Here is a 14639-nt window from a genome sequence, read left to right on the forward strand (position 1 = left end):
GAAACAGCAGAATGTCACATTCACCTTCATCTTGGCTTTGAAATTTCAAAACTAGAAGCTTCTTCCAGTGGGTCCCTTGCTTTCCTGATTATCACCTTTCGTCTTTTTGTTTCATTTTATTCTACCTATTGCTTTGTTTGCTTGTTTCAGACAGGGTCTTGTTATGTATCTCAGGTAGGCCAGAAACTAATTTTTCAGCCCAGCACAGGCTCCCGTTTGTGGCAATCCTCCTGCTTCAGACTCCCAACAAGACTCTCTACTTGTTTGTTAGTACTGTTTATGTTCGTTGTTCGGTTTCATTTGAGGGAGAAAAGGTTGATTGTGAACCACTAAGGTAGGTTTCATAAGTAAAAGAACTCTGCCTTATGTAAATTATGTATATCATAATTAGGGTATAAATTTTCACTGAATCAGCAAATAGTACTATATTCACTATTACTTCAGTTAAAGTCCATCTTGAGCAACTCAACAATTTATGTAGTTCCTATAAACTGCACAATAAGTGTGAAAATCTTCATCTATAAAACAAAAGGACTGTAGTGAGGAGCTGCGGGCAGGCCTGCTTTTCGCCTCATCCGGCTCCTGCACGGCTAGCTTAGTCCCAGAAATAACAACACACAAATTGTATTCATTTAAGCACTGCCTGGCCCATTATCTCTAGAGAGTTAGTTCCTGACTAACTCTCATATCTTGATATTAACCCATTTCTAATAATCTGTATCACACCATGAGGTGTGGCTTACCGGGAAAGATTCAGCATGTCTAACCTGGTGGCTGGCTCCATGGCGTCTGCCTCAATTCCCTCTTCCCAGCATTCTGTTCTGTTTACTCCGCCTACCTAACTTTCTGTCCTATCAAGGGGCCAAGGCAGTCTCTTTATTGACCAATGAAAATAACACAATAGACAGATAACCCTCCTCCATCATTTCCCCTTTTTCTGTTTAAACAAAAAAGAAAGGCTTTTATTTTAACATAGTAAAATTACATATAACAAAACAGTTATCAAGCAAGAATTACAGTCATAATATTTATAACTATATCTTTATCATAATAATGGAAAACTATAACTATGACTATCCATTCTTTAACTCCATCAAAGACTCCAGAAGGATATATTACCTAAGTAAACAAGAAGTAAGCAACTTCCAAAACTCTAGAAATGACAGAGACATCTCGCTACCTGTACAGTCACCCAAAGTTCCTCTGTACCGTTGGGGTATCCATCTTTAGCCATCAGGCCCATAGTTCCAGCAGACATTTCCATGAAGCAGGAACTTTTAAAGACAGTTCAGTCATTATCTGCTGTGTCCTGCAGAATGTGTCGTAGACTCTTTCATGAATCAGGAACCCCGAAAGATCATCTCACCTTTAGGCAAGTTCAGCAGTCCTCTCTCTGTGGGTTCTCTGTGTCCAGTTTATACAACAGTCCAGGCAAGAGCAGTTTCTTGCCCAAATGGCTAAACAACTCCATAAGGAGCCTCTTCGATGCCCATCTTCCTCTTAAAGTAGATTGGTGCTGCCAGGAGCAGACGTGTTTTATTGTCCTAAGTTATTAAAACATTAAATGCTATGTTCTGTAGTCTTTGAAAGATATGAAGAATGTCTCTTTGAAATATATCTATGCACATCTAGAAAATCAGACTAACATTACTACAAGCTTGACTATTATCGATGATTATCCATTAACAACCTATATTTTTAGTTATACATTGCATTTTTAAATGAACTACATAATCAAAATCAGAAATATATACACATATAACAAAATTGACCTTAAAATCCATACCAATGCAAATTATTCATATCTATATCATATCCCCCTTTAAATGTAAAAGAACATTTATAAGCAATATTTGGGAATATGGACGTAGTGGGCGCCATCTGTAGTGAGGAGCTGCGGGCAGGCCTGCTTTTCGCCTCACCCGGCTCCTGCACGGCTAGCTTAGTCCCAGAAATAACAACACACAAATTGTATTCATTTAAGCACTGCCTGGCCCATTATCTCTAGAGAGTTAGTTCCTGACTAACTCTCATATCTTGATATTAACCCATTTCTAATAATCTGTATCACACCATGAGGTGTGGCTTACCGGGAAAGATTCAGCATGTCTAACCTGGTGGCTGGCTCCATGGCGTCTGCCTCAATTCCCTCTTCCCAGCATTCTGTTCTGTTTACTCCGCCTACCTAACTTTCTGTCCTATCAAGGGGCCAAGGCAGTCTCTTTATTGACCAATGAAAATAACACAATAGACAGATAACCCTCCTCCATCAAAGGACTAATTACCTCAGACAGTTTTCATAATTCTCTTGCTGTTGAGGATCACTCACTAATTTCATCCAAGCCTTAGCCCCACCTTTCCACCCCTGCTCTGCCTTGAGTAGAGAGTTTCCTTAGGTTATCCGGAGCTGCTTTTTGCAGTTTGTTTCTTACATAATCATAACACCTGGGCTTAATTTGGAACTTTCATTTCTGAAACATTTTCAGATATGGCAGACAGCTTGTTATGCTGGTTACACACATGGAGGAACTACAGGCGAGTCACGTGACCGGGATCCAACTCAGAACTACAATAAGAAGGAAAGTCCTTTAATAGCCATGTTCTTTCTCCTTCGCCATAATCAGTAAGCTTTCCTTCGCGATGCAATTAACTATTGGAATTGTATTTTATTGATCTCCTACACTGTTCAACTTGTGGGCACTCCTGCTGCACGAGGCGAAGGACGTCTCTGAGTTTCTGCGAGAGGAAGACAACAGAAGCAATAGTTGGTTACTGTATATTTGCCAACAGACATACAGCGAGTGCCAAGGACAACACTTTGAGCCACCTTCAGACAGTAAAAGCATTCAGATTTACACAGCTCTTGCCCTAACTGCGGAAGTGCAGGCCAGTGCTACACAAGACGGGAAACCAGGATGAGCAAGCGCAGCAACACACTGGAGTGGCCCCGATGTTTATAGCCACCAGGACACAGAACTGAATTTCTCAGATTCCCTCAACCGTTGTACACTGGCTGAAACTGATCAGCCTTGCTTTTCCTCCTCATTCTGCAGGTGGCATCCCTTCATTTTAAGTTATCTCTTCCAAACAGTTCTGCATGTCAGGGGTGATCCCCGACACTGCCTTAGGCACAGACCACTCTCAAAGATCCTGAGAGATCCTCGGCAGTCTACTTAGCTCGCTAAAGTTATCCTTCCCTGAAGAAGCAGACAGTTGTCTCTGTTATATTGTCAATGGTGCAGGACAGGACCAGACAAACAAGCACCACAGGATACATGGTGAATTTCTTCCTTAGAATTACACTTTGGGCAAGCAGTGTATCTTAAAATGCTCAAGTTCATGCTATTTTTGCCTCCAGAGTCAACGGCAGCATATAAAGAATTCCAACTTTCTTCAGAATATGTGCCATGAAACTAGCTTAATGAAAAAGAATAACAATATAACAGGCAAGTTATACAGCAAACCTAGACTAAGACACTCGCAGAAAGGGTGTTTGAAAGATAAATATAATGCCATAGGCTCATGGTGCCAGATCTTGGAAGGTAGAAGAAGAAGGATCAAATGTTCAAGGCCAATCTGAAGGAAAGAAAGAGTATTTGATAAAGAGACTGGACTTCCAATCAGCTCAGAATCCTGCCTTTATCGAGTGGCGAAACGCATAGCATTGTGGACTGACTTAAGGATGCTGCCCTCATTTTTTTCTCAAAAGAGCAATTTGTGCAGTGTCTCTTTTTCCTGTATAGATACTGCTAATATGGATGGATTGGAGAATTGCTGAGATGACTGGAGAAAGAAAAAAGAAGTCATCAGATTTTATCCACATTACATATCTGAGCTACCACAGGTAAGAGGCAAATGAAAGGATACAACATGCAAAATGAAGGAGGGCAGTGATGAAAATTCTGTGCACCTCTTTCATCATCACGTTTTTTCAGAGACGTCGATAAGAGCTCCTCACAGCGTTCATATCAGGCACATATCAAGCGACAGACACTGTCTCCATTTGTGAAGGTATGAAAGGGAGTGAACAGACTTGCTACCTGGAAAGGAGTTGGAGGAAAAAGTCAATTTCTAAAACCTTCATTTGGTGCACATGACTAAGAGCTTCTGGTCTGGAGAAGGGAACCCATCCTTTCATATCCAGCCCTGCAATTTATACCTCTTGTCACAAGGTTACCTAATTATGGAAGTCTCAGTTTCTTTATCTGCAAAGTGAAAATATGCTAGAGATTGAAAGAAAAAAATGGTTGAATTGTTCACCATTCTTGGTATTCATTCTTTTTTATTATTCATCTTTATTGCCTTTAATCACATATATAGTGTGTGTGTGTGAATGCAGTTGCCTCCAGAGTTCAAGAGGATGGCAGATGTCTTGGAGCTGTGATGTGGGATTCCCCTCTGTAAATACCATTGGTTAATAAAGAAACTGCCTTGGCCTGTTGATAGGACAGAGTAGAACCAGATGGGGAAAACTAAACTGAATCCTGGAAGAGTCAGTGAGAAGCCATGTTGCCCCACCAGAGACAGACGCTGGAACTTTACCCAATATACCACAGCCTCGTAGCGATACACAGATTAATGGAGATGTGTTAATTTAAGATATACACTTAAGCTACTGGCCAAACAGTATTGCAAATAATATGGTTTCTGAGTGATTATTTCAGGGCTGAGTAGCTGGGAACAAACAAGCAGCCCCCTACAACAGAGCTAGAGTTACAGATCCAGTGTGGGTAACTGAGATTTGAACTCATGTCCTCTGCAAGAGCAGTGCCTGCTCTAAACTGCTGAGTCCAGCCTTGCCAGTATTCGTTCTTCTGGCATGCTATTTTCCAGTTCTTCTAAAAGGAAATTAATGGGGCATTTATTAAGCAACTAAGCTACATACACACTAAGCCTTAGTGACGTGGCTTGGTTTAGCTAATTAGCTATTAACATGGATGTGACAAGCAAAAGGATGGAACATATCACTAGATTATTCAGTGCTTGAGAGCAGAGCCTATACCTCTGCAGTAGCTTACTGAACATAACCAACCAGCCCGGCATATTGGAGGATGAGGGACATGGAGGAGCTGACCAGTTCCGGTTGCCCCACCTGAAACCAGGCTAGATCGCACTGCAGCGAGCTGAACTCTTCATAGTGTAGGTCAGCCCAGGCAAGATCAGTAGATCTGCTCAGCCCAATATGCCAGATGTGCAATATGACCACAAGGTTCTATAAGCCTTTTGGTAAGTAGTATTGGCGTTATGGTAAATCACTGACATCTGACACTAGTAACTACCAACTCTGCATCTATGTCATAATAATAGTAATATTGATGTGCTATTTCTTTCAATGAACAATTACACAATATGCAAATGTATGGGAAATTCGTCTATGAATCTAAAACAGACAAGTATTCCAAAACATGTCATTTACCAGTTTTTGTGAAGGACCAAGAAGATTCAATTATATTTTTAAGCTAATAGATATCCTGAACTCTGTTCTACAAGCAGTTCATTCCCTTCTACAAGATTTATATTGTTAAATATTTTTAAAAGCAAAACTAACCAATATCCCCCCCCAAAATGCATACACCCCACAAAGACATTCAAACCCACAGTCTACCAAGAGAAGCAGGGCCTGGCTTCATGACTAACCCTGAGTTAGAGGATTTTGCTGCATGGGAGGGATGGGCAGGAAACAGTGTTTATCACCATCTTTCCTTGTAGCCTATTTGGGCAATCCTCTTGAGGTGGTTTAATATGATGGGAAATGGGAGCTTTGGATCCTAAATTCTGGCTCTGCCCCCTCCGTGATCTTGAGCAGGTTAAACCTTGGAGACCTGGATTACCTCATTCCTTGAATGAGAATAAAAACAGGAACCTCCTCAGGTTGCTGCAAGGCTCATATAAAGTTATAGCTGCAAAGCCCGCACAGCTGTGCCTGCACACAATAAACAGTCAATAAATACCTATGATCACAAGCTACTCCACAGTGGAGTTTGAGGTCCTGCAGCTCCATTTCGAGCCGTGCTAGGTTCTGTGGGCTCCACTCCTGTCTATGGTAGGTGAACCTAAAAGGACTTGACTCCAGACAGGTCACCAGCACTGTGGCTGTCACCGTGCTCACTTCAGAGGAAGAGCCACAGGCAAAGGCATAAAAGGAGAAAGGGCCAAGGAGAATTCGGATAAACGTCAGGAATGATGCTTTTGTTTTCATGGATTCTAAGTCATCCCACCCAGCCTCTTGGAAGAAAGAGGAATTCAAAGAGACGTTCAACTTCATGCAATAACCGCCCGTTACCACTCAGACAAATCAAATGACCTTCGCCTAGCCAGCTAGGCAAGCAGAGAGACCAGTTGGCCTTGCTGGTGTGAACTACTTCTCTCATTGATTCAGTAAAACTGATAACTGGAGCTATAACATACTCTTAGCGTCGCTGTGCTTCTCATGTAGGGATCAGAAGGGTCGCCACCAAATTATACTTTCTTCTTCACCCTAGTCTTTGCATCTCTTTTCCAACCCCTCCCCCCCCCATATCAAGGAGATGACTGTTCAGCCTCTACAGGGCTTTAGCAAGTTCTCTTGCTGTGGTCTCTAGATGCTCAGGGAAGTCAGGACATCAATGCCAGTGCCACAGATATTGCCAGTTCTCCTTCTGAATCCTGCTCAGCTAATGCTCCACAGCCCCGCAGGATGAACAATGAGTACCAGATGAAAGTGGGGCCCACATCCCATGCCAACACTATAAAATTCCTGAAATCACTGCCACCTTATAAAAGTTAACAATACAAACGTTCTCCCGTTATCAATTCAATCTGTTGCTTCCACAGGCAAACCTTGGTCCAGAGTTCGGCTCCACCATTTCCCCTCCCTGGCTCTGTCACGGGCAAAGAAAGCATTTGGGGATCTGGTGGAATCCAGGGGCCTCTGGCAGCTGTGCGCTAGGCTGCTTGCCAGTGTAATTAGACTAGAGACTTAACACTGGCAGTCACTGATTATTTCAACCCCACATCCCTTTTCTCTATTCTCTAACATACCTAAGGGTCAAAAGTACACACAAAGCTACCACAGCATCAGCCTTCACCCCTCCCCCAAATTCAGAAGACAAACCCACTTCCAGTTCATAGCACAAACACTGATTTCCATCTGATGACAGTTCCCAAGCAGGACAGACTTTCCTAGAGTCCAGCACAGGTCATACACCAGATCCCTACTTGAGGGCCAGTAGCGGGCCATTGTACAGACTTGGGGGTGTCCAGGTTTTCAGGGGAACAAATGAAGAGGCATCCACTTCCTTGCACTGATTCCAACCATGGAGATTGTGCCAACTGTCTGAATTCAAGACTTGGGAAGTCACGTGGGTGAAAGAGAGCAACTTCATCAATACACGAATTGTGCCATGTGCTCCTGGCTGAGCTTTGCCAGCATAGCTGGGCTTCCAGGCACTATGGAAATAACAACTTGAAAGCAAAGACTCAAGATGATCTGCCGCATCAACTGCCTGCTCCACTGTTGCCAAAAGTGATCAGCACGAAGAGATAACGCCATTGGTATTCCCATTTAAATGTTACAATAATAATAACGCCTATGGTCGCCTTCAGGTTAGTTTATAATAAAAACAGCTTCTCGATCCTGGAAAACTTATCCAGTTTCTTTCTCCTTCTCCTTCTCCACTTAACGACTGAAGCTATTATTTCCATGGTGGTCTCCAAAACCACATTTGGTTTCTATGTAGATTGGCATGTCACCTCCAGCAATTTTACTGGCTGACTTTCTTTCTCAAGAGGCTATGATTAAAATATCAATCCAGTTTCTGAACTAAGTTAGCAGAAGAGTTATATAAATACCTAACACGGAAATTCTTCACTAGGGTCCCCTCTTCTTTTTTAATTGTCTCACGGGAAAGTTACCAACGTGGAAACAAACATTGCGCATCTCTGTCCCCCTCTCCTTACTGTCCTTCCCAGTGCCTCCAGTGTGAAAACGGGAGTGAGAAAACTCACCTCCCGCATGTAGGATTCCAATGAGCATAAACGAACTGGAGAACATCTGGAATCTAAGCCATGCTACCTTGGCTGCTCAGCTGTCTGGCAGCGGTGGCCTCTGCGAAAAGGGGGCATTAGGCAGAGGGCTTGCCCAGTAATCCAAAAGGACAGCAAACTCTGGTAGTGCTAATTCACCCATTTGTCCTACTGCCTGGAAACCATCCAAAAATGCAAATCCATCACTCAGCAAGCATTAACTGAAGCTGCCTCTGGGCCTAGTATTGGGCTAAATCCTCACTTTTGAGCAGCTTACAATCTAATTACTGTAATTAGAGACCAATTGAGTATTAAACTATGTGACAGTAAGTAGGAGTTTGAAGCAAATGATCACAGTGGGCTGGGGTATTTGGGAGAGATCTCAGAGATTGCAGGCCTGTGAGAAAAATAACACAATAATGCTGAGGTTTCCACTGCTGATAAAGAAAGGGGCTTGGGATAAAAGATCACCGGTGGGGTGTTGAGTAGAGTGGAAGGGACCCATCAGGGAAGGTAGATGCTGGCTCTCCTGGTACCCTGCCAGAGTCCCTCTTTACAAAGAAAATGGAAAGAAGTTCAGGGGAGGGGAGTCAGAGAGACAACTCAGCAGTTAAGAACCTGTACTGCGCTGACACTGGGGACTCCCAACTGCCTGCAGCTCCATCTCCAAGAGGATCCAATCTGTGGGCACCTGCACGCAGATGTACATGCCAACACACAGATAAACATGGACAAACATGAAACTAAAAAAAAAAAATGAAAGAGGAAACACAATCTCTCCTGAAACCATTTATCCTTTGAATCCATGTTGGTGACATTGCTAATTTATTTAGCTTCTCTTATAGAAATAGCTCTGAATGAAATGACTTCCTACCAATGCCCGCACAGGCTGCGGGCAAAGCTGAAGGCATGTTGCTGCAAAGTCAGGATGGGTCATTCCCCAAGGGGCAAAGGGGATGAGGGAGAAAACGGGTGAGACCCTGGGTAAGGACCAGCACGTCCGAGCAGCAGGAGTCCATCTGCGCCAAGAATTTTCCAGAGCTAGCGTGCGAGTTTTGAACTAATTAATTAATGGAAGGAGCAATAGTTTATTTCCCTTTAATTATGAACTTTGCATTCATCAGAATATTTTAAATAAATTATGAGCATTATGTGAGAAACTCCCATCTGATGAGCACTGTGTGGTATGGTTTCGGTTTGCTTTTAATTTGTCTAAAAAAAAAAGAAAGAAAGAAGAAAAGAAAGCTGAAAAGATTTGACACTACAGCAACTGTCGTTAAAGAGGACAAATGCTTGAAAACCTTTTGACATAACTCTAAGTAAAATGCATGTTCTAAACCCAAATAAAACAGTACATTATCTTTTCTCCTTGCTACTCTTTAAAAGTAGTATATAAAGAAATAACATGGTTAAAGCCAAAATAAATATTTCAGTGTCTCCAATCTCACATCGATATTTATAAACAAACTTTGAAGAAGTCATGGTAACGAGGTAAAGCTGCACTCTGAGCCACATAACCCAGCTGCAAAATCATGGAACTTCAATGAGCAGTGCGGAGATCCAGCCTCGTCACCTTTCCCACCCTCCACCAGGAGACAGGAAACGCTTTCCGAAGGGCCAGACACTATTACAGACCTTGTGACCGGAGTTGCCCCTTCTGCTGTATGTGTCCTTGCAGTACCAAAGTCAGCACAGACAGAAGCAAATGGGAGCTGCTGTGACCCCGGGAAGATGTAGTGAGATTTTGTTTTCATCTTAAGTTCACAAGCCCCTAAATATTATTCAATTGTTTTTTTTTCAACCACTTAGAAATGTAAAAACCTGTCCAACTGAAGAGTACACAAAAACAGGCCCTAGAGGTGATTTGGTCCACGGGCCATCATTGTGGGTTCCTTCTCTAGATTTTAGTTAGCGCTCTCAACTTGTTAAAAGCAAAGTTTATCCTGGCACTTGTGAAAATAGGAAAGACAACTTCATTCGGGATTAGAGCGCTATCAACACTACTGCATTTGTGGTGTGAGACTGAGCCCAGACAGAAAAACAACAGGGACTTTAGAACCAGAGAGCAGGAGAGACAGGTGGGAGGGGGAAGAGGAAACAACTGTTGGCCCGCGGACTCCTGCTGAAGGTAAGACAAGATCACTTACACCAGCTGTGGGGGTGAAAAACTGAGCTTCCTCTTGAGAGTGGGGGAAAGGGTCCTCTAAGGAGAGCTAAGAGGACCCTTATAAAAAGCGGTGCAGACCCGACAGGCAATGCAGCCGGTGTCGTGGCCTGCTTAAGAGGCCTTGGAACCTGACCAAAGCTTGGCCAAGGACAGCCTTCGTCAAATCAAAGGTTTCTCGCTAGTTGGCATTGATAGGTGGTACCTGCCCAGTGTGTGAAAGTCCCCTTGAAAATCAGGTGAGAGACGATCGCATAAGCCTGTCTTTATTAGCTCAACACACAAAAATGTAGGATCCTAAAAATGTCAAACTTTCACCACAACTCATGCCCGTCTGACCCATAAAAACAACATCACCCATCAGGCCTTTCCTCACTACTCACAATTAGCGCCCTGTGGAGTAAGGAAATAGCTGGCAGTTGTCTGCGTGGATGAAGTCAATGCAGTCTCATTCCTTTGCCAAAAGGCAGGGAAATCAATTGCTGATGTCTCTCCTCAGGCTTACTCGAGGTCAGCTGATGTGGAACAACCAGGCAAGACAGGGTTTGGCTTCCCCAGGGCCTTTTTTTTTTTTTTAACAGAGAATCTACACTGCTTTTTAAAAGAAATGAAAAAGGTTTTTAGAGTTGCAGCTTTTGCTTTTACCTACCTGCCAGTGGTGGGGCTTAAAACATTTTAAGTTAAGATGTCTCTATGGAAACACACAGACATACACAACTTATATTTTATGGCCAGGTGATTATCAGCCTAGACTTCAATGTCCTATTGTATTACCATAGGCCATCGGTGATGTCAGCAACACCCTGGACAATTTCCCACAACCCTATTAGTTATAATGGAATTTATGTAACTATTTCTTCTACTGAAAAGAAGTCTAAAGTACTTCGCCCTGAGGTTTCCTTTTAATTTTCATTAACAGTGTATTGTTTAAAATATTCCTACCAAAAACATTTTTTATGAATTTTGGGACATACAATGAAGAGGGAAAAATGAAATCAAATAATTCAACAGCAGCTTTTGGATTTACATAATCAATTTTCCTTCCGTCCCTTCCATCGGGGTCAACATACTTTGTTAAAAAAAAAATTACAAGTTCTTTCCCCCACAGACTGCGCATTCATCACAACCAAGAGGGAAAAAACTTAGTACGCCGTGAATAAATCAGACATCTTGACCAAGTGACTAAAACTAATGTCACCTGTAGAAACTGCTGGTCTTTGTGGGCCTCCACATGAGAACGCAGCAAATAAAAAGACACCTCTGTTGTGCAGAAGATGGATGACAAACCGCAGCTGTGGCGACAGGCGCAGGACAGGTATGAAAAAAAAAAAACCTGTCAGAGTCAGCGAGGAGGGAGGTGTGGTTCAGCTAAGAGCGGGAGAGTGTGCAAGGCCCGGGCTAGCCCCTGTGGCCCCTGGGAGCACTGAGGAAAGAAAACAGTGGCAATGGGAAAGGCAAAAGAAAAGTTCTAGGTTGGGAGGAGATGAAAACACAGAGCCCAAGCGTGGGCCCAGGGTTAGGGGCTGGAGGAAATCCTCTCCAGGGTTTAGCTGAGCCAAGTGACCCAACCAGAATGCCAATGCCAGGTGAAAGCATAAGAAAGTTAAACTCATGGATCTTTAACCACAGAGTGATGATGGCACCCGACCAAGAGCACTTTATGCTTAAAAACTGAAGTGCTTAGGGGTAAAGGACCCTGAGGATGTATGCACAACTGCCACCAAAACAAACCAAACAAATAGAAGTACACTGAAGGAGGGCTGTGGATGTAGCTGGAGTGCTTGCCTGACAGTCATGAAGTCTGAGACAGATTCCCTGGCATTCACAAACCTGCCACAGTGGCAATCACCTATAGTCCTAGTCTCTAGTAGAGAAAGGGGAATGTGAAATTCAGAGTTACCCTCAGCTGTACAGTGAGTTTGAGGCCAGCCTGGGCTATGAGAGAAATAAAATATGGGGTGGTGGTGGGGGGGATTCTTAGAAAAACAAGCAATCTTGCCTACATTTGAGACTGTGTTCTCCGTATTTGAAACATATGACAGGAAGAAAAGTGCAGATATCTTGACACATATGACCTTTCATCAATGACATGCATGACCTTTCATCAGTGATTGAAGCCTGTCACAGCATGACATAACCGCCCATTCTCAAAATTTGCTAAAATTATTTTATTTCATTTATTACTTTTTATTTTTGCTGGGCACTCCAGCAGCTTTGATGTAACCATTTCTCCCTAATTCCTCTTAACAGGACAGTGGCTCTACAGCTACCCTGTGCCCTGCGCCTTCCTAACCATCTCATGCACAAAGAACGACTCAGTCTCTTCTGAAGGCACAACCAGTATAGTTCTGTTGGATATCTGGTGCGGGAGAATTGTCTGTATTCTGTCAATCATGTATTTTAATAAAACGCTGATTGGCCAGGCAGGAAGTATAGGTGGGTCAACCAGACAGGAAGTAGAGGCAAGGTGATGAGAACAGGAATATTCTGGGAAGCAGGAAGCTCCCTCCGCCATTCCTGCCCAGACCACCAAAGAGGCAACATGTGAGCTGTCACACTGAGAAAGGTACTGAGCTGTGTGGCTAACATAGATAATGATAATGGATTAATATAAGTTACAAGGACTAATAAGAAGCCTGACCTAATGGGCCAATCAGTTTATAATCTTATGGAGTCATGTGTGTGATTGATTTTCTCTGGGACTTGCCAGTTGTGGGGTACCGGGCGGGAACAGATACCCCAACAAGCCGGCCCTCGTGCTACAAATATCAACTTTTGAGCTGGTCTCTTAATATTTTAAGATATGGCTAAGACTGCTGGAGAGAGCGGCCCTCGAGACTGTTTTACTAAATATACATCTATAGTTCCTCACCATCACGGGGATATTGCTTTTTAATTCTGCAGATTTGGTGGCTATGACATACTAGCGATACTGCCCGGCAGTGGCAGTGCTGGTTCCTAGTCTACAACAACCAATGCAAAGTGATCTTTCCCATAGGAAACTATGCCTGTGTCCAAAAACTTTTTGTTAGTGACTGGAAAGAGAATGTTAAAGGTGGTAAAGGGAAATTAAACCTTTCAGCCCTGCTTAGGAATCAGGAAATGTCACTTAGCCATCTGTTAAAATCGAGAAGGGAAAACACGCTCACAGCTTTACTTTCTGGTATTATCTCTTTGCTTCCTAAGCAGGGCTTGTCTTTGGGATAAAATGCCCACACACTATTTCTGGCCCTATGCTTTTAGCTTAGTCTTTTTTTTTTTATGAATTTCTCCCTAAATTCAAACTAATCACTTCATTAAAAGCTTACCATAAAGCCACAGCCAGAAAGACCCGGTGGTACTCTACAGAGGAAAGATCCCGGGTTGCTTTGCCTACAGGTAATACCCAGAAAATGATATGAAGTCAATAAACGATGTCTGCCTGTGGGAAGGCACAGGAGCCAGGGTGAATTATGGCCAGCTGCAAAAAGGAACACACTAGTCAAGGCACTAAAATTTAATGAGAAGACAATTTTTAAAGTAGATAGAACCGAAGAGAAGGTGCACAGACCATTATTGTAAATTTAAAATCGTGCGTATTCTTCGCCCATAAAACTTCTGAAATGCCGTTAAAAAACACACACGCACAAAACCACGCAATTATAAATCCTCTGAAGCATGTAACTGTGATTAGCTGCTCCCCCCGGCAATATAAAAATACTACCGCCACAATCACATTCCTGCCTGTAATGTAATTCAAAACAAACAAGTCGGAGACAGCGCTCAAATGGCAGAGTCAACAAACACAGCCGCTTTGCATCAAGGGCTTGCGCTGGCACTGTGGCGGCGCGGGCGCTGGCACAGGCCCTGTGGTGGAACGGCGAGGCCCCCTGTTGGGCAGAGTCCCGCACTGCGCCCAGGGAAGCTCAGAAAAGCTGCACTTTGCATCAGTGATCCTTCTTGGAGATTTTGTTCTAAGGTCAAATTTTTAGCCACTCAATTTAAATTTTATCAGTTGTGTTTCAAAGAGTAATGGCTTTGTCATTTCGGATTACATGGACCATCTTATTCAATCCCATAACCATCATTCCTGCATTCTTATTCCAAGTATCACCTGACGGTAATTGGGGGGGGTGGGCAGGGTGGGTTCCTACACAGCTCAGGCTTGGCTTGAATTCCCCATCCTCTTGCTTCGACCTCCTGGTCAGTGTGTACCATTAGCCCAGTGCACCTACCATTCATTCTCCTGCAAGTCATATCACTTTTCACTCGTCTCTGTGAGAACGCGAGGTCTTGGTTTGGAGAGTACAACAACAGACTAGTTCCTCTATTATAGGAAACTACTTCACTTTTGGTTTTAGCTTTTAAATTTTTTTGTGTGTGTAAATTGTGGAAATGTGTGCATACTTAAGTGTGCCCTTGGAGTCCAGAAGAGAGTATTGGAGCCCCTGGGACTGGAATTACAGGAGGTTGCGAGCTGCCCAGTGTGGGT

The 14639-nt window shown here is 43.2% G+C and overlaps 1 long non-coding RNA gene across 1 annotated transcript; it reads right to left on the reverse strand.

Annotated features, from left to right (window-relative positions):
* Positions 1–2451: 2451 nt before the first annotated feature.
* LOC125394547 (uncharacterized) lies at positions 2452–9035 on the reverse strand. Its single transcript, XR_007230259.3, has 2 exons — positions 3911–9035; positions 2452–2736 (listed from the first exon to the last, which is right to left on the reverse strand). It is a non-coding gene; the product is annotated as an uncharacterized LOC125394547 (long non-coding RNA).
* Between the last annotated feature and the right edge of the window lie 5604 nt (positions 9036–14639).

This window comes from Myodes glareolus, chromosome 1 (genome assembly GCF_982192425.1).
Source record: "Myodes glareolus chromosome 1, mMyoGla1.1, whole genome shotgun sequence".
Lineage (NCBI taxonomy): Eukaryota > Metazoa > Chordata > Mammalia > Rodentia > Cricetidae > Myodes > Myodes glareolus.